Below are 9849 nucleotides of genomic sequence, written 5' to 3'. Positions count from 1 at the left end.
TTGAAAAAAGAGTGGAGAACATATAAATAAATAAACAAATAATGGATGAAGATGATGATGTATACATTCTCTCTTTTTTTTTTTTTTTTGGTACCGGGAATCGAACTCAGGAGCTTGCCCTTGCCAGGCAGGTGCTTGTGCTTCTGAGCTATATCCCCAGCCCCTACATTCATTTAAGCTTCATAAATAAAGCATTTAGCATACAATAGGGTTTTTGTGTGTGGTTCTGGGGATCAAACCCAGGACCTTGTGCATGAGAGGCAAGAGCTCTGCCACTGAGCAACATCCCCAGCCCTATAGATGGTGGTGGTTTTTTTTTTTTTTTGGTTTTTCTCCGGTACCAGGAACCGAACTCACGACCTTGCGCTTGCCAGGCAGACGCTTTGCCGCTGAGCTAAATCCCCAGCCCCTGGTGTTTTTGAATGTAATGAAATTACTAGACAAATTGGATGTGCTATAATTTGTGGTTTTTTCCTTTTGCTTTGTTTTGTTTTGTTTTGTTTTTTACTTCTCCCCCCTCCCCTCTCTCCCATCTCTTGTGATTTGTTCTTTGATCCATTATTCAGGAGTTTGTTGTTTATCTTCCATATATTTGTGAATGTCCTTCTGTTACTATTTCTAATTTCATTCTATTGTAGTTAAGGGGCATATTGTGTATGATTTCAATCTTCTTTGGTATATTAAGAGTTGATTGGTGGCTTATCACTAAGCTACATCACTAGACCTCCAATTCCTTTTGGTTACTGTTTGCATGTTATATCTTTTGTCATCTTTTTACTTTCAGTGTAACTGTCTTTGAATCTAAAGCACATCTCTCATAGATAGCATATAGTTGGATCTTTTTATCCACTCTATCTCTACATTTTATTTATACTGCTTAGCTATTTAAATTTAAGTAATTAACAAAAAATTTTATGTCTATTTTGTTTACCAACTCCTTCATTATTGCTGTATTCTCTGTTACATGGATAGTTTTTGTATACTATTTTAATTACTTCATTGTTTATTTTGAGTTATTTTCTTTCTGGCTTCCCTAGGCATTACAATTAACATGTTAGTATATAAAAATCTAGCTGTAATTAATACCAGTTTCACTTCACTATCATATAAGGACTTTGTTTCAAATATAGTTCCTTTTACTCCCTCCTCCTTTAGTGCTGTGATGGTCCTACAAATTACATCTTTACACTTTGTGTGTGTTAACACAAATTTGCCATGATTGCTTTATGCAGTTGTCTTCCAAGCCTGAAATAAGGAATGTGGCACGGGCCCATAATCACATTATGTGCTCCTTTTACATGGTAAAGTTGGACTAACTGCAAATTCCCTTCCACATTTTGCTTTTTAAATATTTGTGTGTGCTTCCTTTTTTAAAAATTTAATTTTATTGCTACATTTTAGATATGCATAATGATCACAATCATCACAGGGAGTTTGTACCTGTACATTATATGTCTTGATTCTTCCTTTTCCCCTAATCTCCTCCCCTCTCTTCAACTGCTCTTCCCCTACTTTTTTTTTTTTTTTTTTTTTTTTTGGTTTTTCTCCGGTACCGGGAACCGAACTCACGACCTTGCGCTTGCCAGGCAGGTGCTTTGCCGCTGAGCTAAATCCCCAGCCCCTTCCCCTACTTCTTTACAGAAGTTTTGTTTCCATTTTTTTCTTCTATTATCTTTTCTCTTCTCTTCCTTCCTTTCCCCTCCCCCTTATTCCCCTTCCCATTTGAACATTTCCATCCTATTTCCCATTATCTATTATATATTTCATTCGTTATTTAACTTTAAGTTTCTCAAATCAGAGAAATTATGCAAAATTTAACCATGTGTGTCTGATTTATTTCATTTAATAGTATGGTCTCAAGGTATATCCTTTTGCCTACAAATGTTTCAAGTTTATCCTTCTTTATGGCAGGATAGTACTCCATTGTATAAAAAACCCCACATATTCTTCCACTCATCCATTGATGGGCATTTGGGGTATTTCCAAGATTTAGCTATTACAAATTGTGCTACCATAAACATGGATGTGCATATATCACTATGGTATGATGTTTTTAATTCTTTCAGGAAGATCCCAGTACATAATGCTTACATTCATTGTGAGGAGCTGGTACGTGTACATAACATCTCAGTTCTTTTTTTCCTCTTTCTTCCATGCCTCCCATTTTACCTTCATCAAATTTATTTATTTATGTTATAAATTCCTATAAAGTTAGTGATCATATATTCAGGTTAACAGCCAGACTAATAGGTCAAAAAATGTAAAACACATGAAACAATTATATTAAGTCAAGATACACTTTTAGATACACTGTCCATGCCAAATTATACTAACTTTTTTCTCTTTCCCTATTTTCTGTCTTTATTTTTCACTTTATTTATATACTGAGCTACTCATATAAGAGAAACCATATGATATTTAAGCTTGTGTGTTTCATTTACTTTACTTAACATTATGATCGCTACTCAACTATAAAAAAAGATAAACTTGAGGCTTTTATAGATGAATGGATGCAACTAGAGACCATACTCCTAAGGGAAATAAATCAGACCTGCATGTGTAAACACCATATTGTCTCCTTAGTGAAGAAGCTGATAGAGTAAATAAAACCCCAAATGTACAATAGATATTGTGAAAGGGAAAGAAATTGCTCAAAGGAAGGAACAACTGGGATGAGGGAAAGGTGAAAAGAAAGGAAGAAGGAAGGGAAAAATATATGTATATATGCAAGGATAGCTGGGATAATTGTACTGCTGATGTCTATTGGTTTATTGAAATGGAACAGTTAATGCTTAAATTTTTTTTTCTTGACCAATTTTGCATGCTTCTATCTGCTAATCTGGGCAACTAATTTGAAGACAACAGTATGAAATATAACAACCATTGTTGAATTCCTACCATCTTGTTTAGTGAAGCTCTGTATCGTTTCTAATGTTTTTTATTACTTTTTATTGTCCTTAATTGTTTGATCAATTTTGCTTTCTTACATCTGGTAATCTGAGCAACTTCGTTGAAGATAACAATATGTAATGTAACAACCTTTGTTAATTCCTATCATCTTGTTTTGAAATCCTGTATCATTTTTATTACTTTTGTGTTGTTTTGTTTTTGTCTTTGTTGTTATTTTGTTATTTTTTCTCTTTAAAATAAAAAGGGAAAAAAACCCATTATGATCTCAAGGTGCATCCATTTTCCTACAAATGACTCAAGTTTATCCTTCTTTATGGCAGAGCAGTACTTCACTGTGTATAAATACACCACATTTTCTTTATCCATTCATGTGTTTATAGCTGTTTTCAAGGTTTTGCTATGATGAATTGTGCTGCTATACACACGGGTGTGCATACATCCCTGTGGCAAGATGTCTTTAGCTCTTTTGGGAAGATACCTAGAAGGGAAATAGGTGGGTCAAATGGAGTTTCTAGTTCTAGTTTTTTGAGGAATCTCCGTGCTAATTTCCATAGAGGTTATATCAGTTTACATTCTCTCCAACAAGAAAAAGTGTTCTTTCTCCATCCCCGCGGCCTCACCCACACTGGTTATTGGTTGATTTTGTGATGATGGCCATTATTTCTGGAGTGAGATAGAATCTGAGTGTTGTTTTAATTTGCATTTCTCTAATTTGCAGCAACGCTAAATATTTCTTCATATATTTATTGGCTGTTTGTACTTCTTTATCTGAGAAGTGTCTATTCACTTCAGATGCCCATTTTTGATTGGGTCTTTAAACTTGAGGGGTCTAATTTTTTTAGATCTTTATATATACTACATATTAGTCCTTTGTCTAAGCAATGGCAGCTAAAAATTTTTTCCAATTCTGTAGGTTCTCTTCACTTTTTTCGTGGTTTCCTCTGCTGTTCAGAAGCTTTTTATTTTGATGTGATCCCATTTGTTGATTCTTAGTATTATTTCTTGTGCAACTGGGGTTCTGTTCAGAAAGTCTTTGCCTACATCTATGTCTTCAAGAGTTTTACTCTTGACGCAGGCTAAGTGCTTTTGTGTTTTTTTTGAGGGGGAAGAATGTTCCTTTTTTTTCTTTAACTTTTATTAGTACGTGTTTGCAGTACATAATGATTACATCACTGTAACAGATTGGTAGATGTATGTAACACATTTCAGTTTTCTTCTTTTTAATTTAGATCTTTGATCTATTTTGGTTTTAGTTTAATACACGATGAGACATGTGGGTCTAGGTTCAATCTTTGGTATGTTCCCCTCTCCAGTTTGCTTCCACAGATAAAGTGCTCTAGCCAAACAGTTATCCTTATCATGAGGATCAGGCTCCGTTACTCTTATCCCTGAGCAGTGACAAAGATACATCAACCAACCTCTACTCAGGGTCCCCTGAACTCTTTCCCAGCTAACCTAACCTTTTTACTTCCATGTTCATCTCCACACCATACAGTTTTAACAAGAAGCTTGCCAAGTTAGTTTAACTAGAGCTTCTTACCTTGATATCTGATCACCTTCCACATGTAGTAAGGTGGCACATTTTACACCATCCAAGTGATTTCTAATCAACCTGTCCTGTATTCAGCACGAATTTTTGCAAAGTCAGTTTAGCCAGAATTCCCCCTTATCCTTGCTATTTCCTCTTAGTAATTTTCTATCTACTGACCCTCACTCTGTTCTTCGTCTATAAATTCCCATTTTATCATACTGTATTCATAGTTAAGCCCAATCTCTTTTCCACTCTGCAAGAACTCATTGTAGTGGTCCCTACATTTATCACAATAGTACTGAATAAAATCTGCCTTGCCATCTTCAACAAGTGTCATTGAAAAAATTTTTTTCTCTTTAACAGTGGTAGGCTTCAGTTCCCTGCCAGCCTATAGAATTATTTTAAAAAGAACTCACATCCCATAGAATTACTTTTAAAAGGCACTCATCCTCCCATGGGAAGCGGGGGTCAGCTTATCCTTTTGATGCTACAAAACCTGCCTCACACAGTCTCTGGTTGTTCACTGTTCCAGAGTGCAAACCACTTGTGGCTGTATGTGGCCTGCTGTGTACTCCTCCTTTAGGCTAGAGACATATGTGACTCATAAACTACGGATAATCTCATCTGTCCAGTACTGGGTGATGTGTGTTCAGCTACCCTGTATAAAGGGATGCTCAAAACAGTTGTTGTCGTAAACAGGATGTACTATGACCAAGGACACCAGGTAAGTTTTAATTAGTTGCTCATGGCTAATTAACTGCCTTCCTGATATGGCAACTGCTGCCTGGAACAGAACTGCTAATTGCCGGTGATCTTGTGCTTTGGCTTATATGTCACTGTGTTCTCTTTTCTGCATGTCACCATCTCTTCTCACTCTAAATCTCTTCTTGGACTGGGGATGTAGCGCAGAAGTAGAGAGTTTCCCTAGCATCTGGGAGGCCCTGGGCTCCATCCTCAGTACCACAAAATACTCTACTCAAAGCAAACACTGTTGTTTGTATCTCAATATGATGTGCTGTTGAGTTTGGCAAGTAGTCTCCGAGGCGCCTTCCTATGAAGATGATATAACACAGATGACACAGTACAGCGTCTTAACCTGTTGGCATCTGAGTTTCACTTACCAGAGATGGGACTAGAGATCTCTGATCACTGTGTCTAGACTGGTTGCCATCACTGGCTGCTGGCAGCAGATATGAAAACCTTACTTGTCGTTGTACACCCCCAAGATGGACTGCAGACAGCCCTGTGTGGTATTTGCGGGAAAGAAGGAGACCACCACCCTGAAGACAATTAAGAATAGTAGCTCAGTTTCCTAATGGTAATTGTTGTGCAGGCAAGAGGCATTCTTACTTCTCTCTTGTGACCCTGTTTTCCTTATTGCCCTTGTTTGTGTTTGCCTGACTCCAAAGGTCTTGACTCCCAAATGTATTGAGACATGCACTCATAGTGGACCATGGCCCACATATTCATGATTATTTTAAAATAAAAATAAGTATTTTGCATTCAATTGCTCTTCCAATGCATAACTCCTAGCCAGCATGCCCAGCATTTACCTCATGCTTCTGCTTACCAACTCATCAAAGGGCTAATCATGTGGCAACAAGGTTTGATGGATCATCAAGGCCATAGACAAAATTGTCATACTGAATGTGGACCTTGACTCTGAGAAGATCGATTGGCACTCCTAAAAGGAAGAGGCAGCTACCTTTGAGTCAGTCCTCAGGACCCCTGAACTTGTCCCATAGCCAGCAAGAAACCAATAGCAAAGACTTTACACGAATGGAAAGATAAATTAGTATGAGGAAATTTTTATAGAGAGAAAAGAGAGGAAGAGGGAGGGCCGTGCTGGGGCAAGATGGGGACTGGGGAAGAACTGCGGGCCCGGTGCTCTTCTGCTATGTTACTGCTTACGCTGCCACTACGACAAAGAGCTCAGTATTTAGGCTTGCAGGGAAAACACTGAATTGAAACACAGGTCTGAAATTTGACACAATTGGAAATCCAAAACTTACTAAAATGATTTGTGTAGCAAAAAGATAAAAAGGTACTGATTGGTTTTTTGCCTGTACAACAAAGTTCTGAATTAATGTCAATGTGGCTGAAATGCACCAATTGGCAAAACTTCATAGACTTAATCAATACTGGGGTTCAAATTCCAGTTATATCTGGGGAGCCATTAAATTTAAACAATGTACCCCTTATAATCTTAAGAGAATTACTGGCTATAAATAGAGGACAAATATGTATGCCTCATCTTATCTATCAGAATTACTATTATTATTTTGCCTAAATTCTCCATGATCATAGCAGTCATTACCATAAAACATCCTGTACTGACCAGGGACACTTGTCACAGTGATTGATAAAGTTAAATGAAATCTTTGTCACTTAAAACTTGGCTCAACTAAATGAGATGCCCTGAATCCCCTAGTCAAAATAGTTAACATGGCCCAGTATAACTTAAAACAAGTCCTTCAAGGATTCAAACTTATTATATAAAGCCAAATTAGTGAAGGGGTAATTATCTCCACTGTTTTTCCATTTAGCTTCCCAATTTGTTCTGTTCTCAAGCCTAAAATGAGTAAATCGTGCTTCACAGCAGATAACTACAGCCTCAATGTTGTAGTATCATCCATTAAGGTTCTCCTACCCAGGCCCCTTATAATTGGAATTACTGATTCCATCCAATCAGCAAGCAGTGAATATTTTGCTGTTATATATTTGGGTAGTATGTTCTCTTCAATGTCTGTTTCAACAACGTTTCAGCTGCAGTTTGTCTTCATCTCCTAAAGGATATAATATGCCTTATCTAGGCCTTACCATTGCACATTACTTTTTCAGTCAAGATCCCAACTACATTCATCTTTCTCTAAGGACACAGGTGTGACATTACATTGATGGCTCTCTCCTTCAGGGAAATTCATTTGGCACATTTGTGAAGGATGTACAAATACAAAGGGGCTCATGAAAGGGGCACAGACCATTGATTCACACATAGTGCAAGGCCCCACCACCTGTTTTAAATTTCTAAAAATTATCTGGTAAACCACCCCACCCTGACAGTGTCTAAAAAGAGCTACTGACCCTTTTAACACCTATAGTTTAGTAGAAGTCGAATACCCTTTAGTACTTTTTGTGTCCTGAAAGCAATATATTCCTCATTTACAAATTTTACTTAATTTCATTGATGCTGTTTCTTACAAATCACCCACCGTGAATGGCACTTTCTCCAACAAAAGGCTCTCGAATACATCTACAGTGAAATCAGCAGGCACTCATGTTAGTGCCTTCACAGACTCCTTCACCATAGAAGCTTCAGCAACCTCCTCTAGGATGTCTTGGGGTCTCTAGACCTCCTGTAATGACCATAATTTGTCCATAGGTTGCCCTCCTTCTCAGACATGCACCGTACATTATTGAAGAAGCAGTTGCTGGTTACATGCTTGCCTCTCCTGAAAAATCAAAGCTCTCACACTTTCTGAGTCTTTAACCTTCTGTACCTGGCTGTCCATTATGCTTTGGGTCATGGAAGCAGCACCCACAAGCACAGCACAGGCACTGAGGCCTTCTTTCTACAGAACGAAGCCAAACCTGAGCCTTTTAGTAGATCCCACCCACAGGAGGCACTCGCCTCCTCTATCGTCAGTCATTTACCAGATGTATGATTCACCCCAGGCCCTTGGCCTCCCGGGGATCCCTTAGGAGCAAATGAGTGATCAATAAGAGAATTCATAATATGTGATGGAGTTCAGTAAAATGTTGCTGCTTCTCATAACCAGGATGTCCATGAAAACAATGAGACAGGAATCAGAGCAATTGGCCACACCTCAGGCAGTCACTTTTTATGTAATTTTTGTACTGAGGATTTAATCTTGGGCCTTCACATTGAGCTATGTCCCCAACCCTCTTTATTTATTTTTTATTTTAAGACAAGGTCTCACCAAGTCGCTACATTGCCCAGGCTTGAATTTGAACTTTCAGTCCCACTGCCTGTCTCCCAGAGTGCTAGGATTATAGGTGCTCACTACTGCACCCAGGTCAGGCAGTCACCTTAACGTTGGGATGTCCTGGTGAACAAATGGTCCTGTATGCACATTTTTGGGCCATTGCCTTAAAGTTACCTCTTTCAGGATAAAGAGGGACTCTCTGGCCTCATGGATACTCAAAATAAAAATCAAAGTTACATATATCTCTACATATATGAAAGCATCAGTTCATGATCTTACCAAGACACTCTGCATCCCTTTAGGAATTCCAGACGTTATTAACTGTGGCAAAGGCATTCATTTCACTTCTCAGAATAATGATGGGCTTGAGGAGACAGCATTTAATAGAACTTCCACCTCCCTTATAGACCCCAGGCAACTGGTTTAATTGAAACTATAATGGGCTCCTCAGAGATTTCTTACTTAAGTCACAAAGTGGAAAATGGACCCCCACTGAGTGTGACTCTTGCCACAGCATTGATTAGTCTAAATTCATACCCACATACTCAGTTTCTCTTCAGGTCCTATAAATTCATGTCCCTGGGGATACCTGTTCCAGGAACCAGTACTGCATAAGTCCCTCAAATGCCATTATTGACCATAAAGGAGGACCCCTTTAATGTTGCGGCATGAGCATTCCTTTTGGTCGAGTGCCTACTTCACTTCCTAGAAAGACACTTCATCTACTTCTAAGTCATCATCAAGGTTTAAATTGATGTCAAGATAATAAAGAGTCAATTGTGATGTAGGCACTAAAGTTAATATTAATTACTTCTTTGACATCTGGAAAAAATCATGAGGGCCTCATATAGTCTTATCACAAGCTCCCTTCTCATTCTGCCCATGTAGATCAACAAAGACGAAGACAAAAACAAAAACAGCTCACCTTATCATGGGAACCAGGCACAGTTCTTGCTTGTCTCTAAGTAGCAGGTGTCAGTCCCTGGTAGTCCATGAAATTATTCAAATACAACAATTACACCCTTCTGTGGGAACCAAGGGCCATTAAAACATCTTGATACTTCAAAGTTTGCCTCCCATAAACCCTGTTTGTTTATTCTAGCTCCAAGTATGACTTCCTTGAGGTTTGCATGTGGTGTTCCCCTCCCTTTGGTGATGAATGTATGTGACTAATAAACTGTTGTCAATCTCATCTGTCCAGCATCAGAGGCCACATATTCAGCCTTCTCCACCATGCTAGGCTGTGGCTCCATCCCTCACCAGTGGAGTGAAGAGGAGATAATCAAAACAAAGAGTAACAAAGAAAAACTACAATTATATTGTCTTTTATATTTACCTATATAGTTAGTTTACTGATCTATGTATTTCTTCACGTGGATTCAAGTTACTATCTAGTACTGTATCCTTTCATTTAGTTCTAAAATTTCACACAATGAAATTCAGGATTTTCAAGAATATTTC

The sequence above is a fragment of the Chinchilla lanigera genome, unplaced genomic scaffold (genome assembly GCF_000276665.1).
Source record: "Chinchilla lanigera isolate Chin_1 unplaced genomic scaffold, ChiLan1.0 scaffold00171, whole genome shotgun sequence".
NCBI lineage: Eukaryota > Metazoa > Chordata > Mammalia > Rodentia > Chinchillidae > Chinchilla > Chinchilla lanigera.
Note: the sequence above shows the minus strand (reverse complement) of the source record.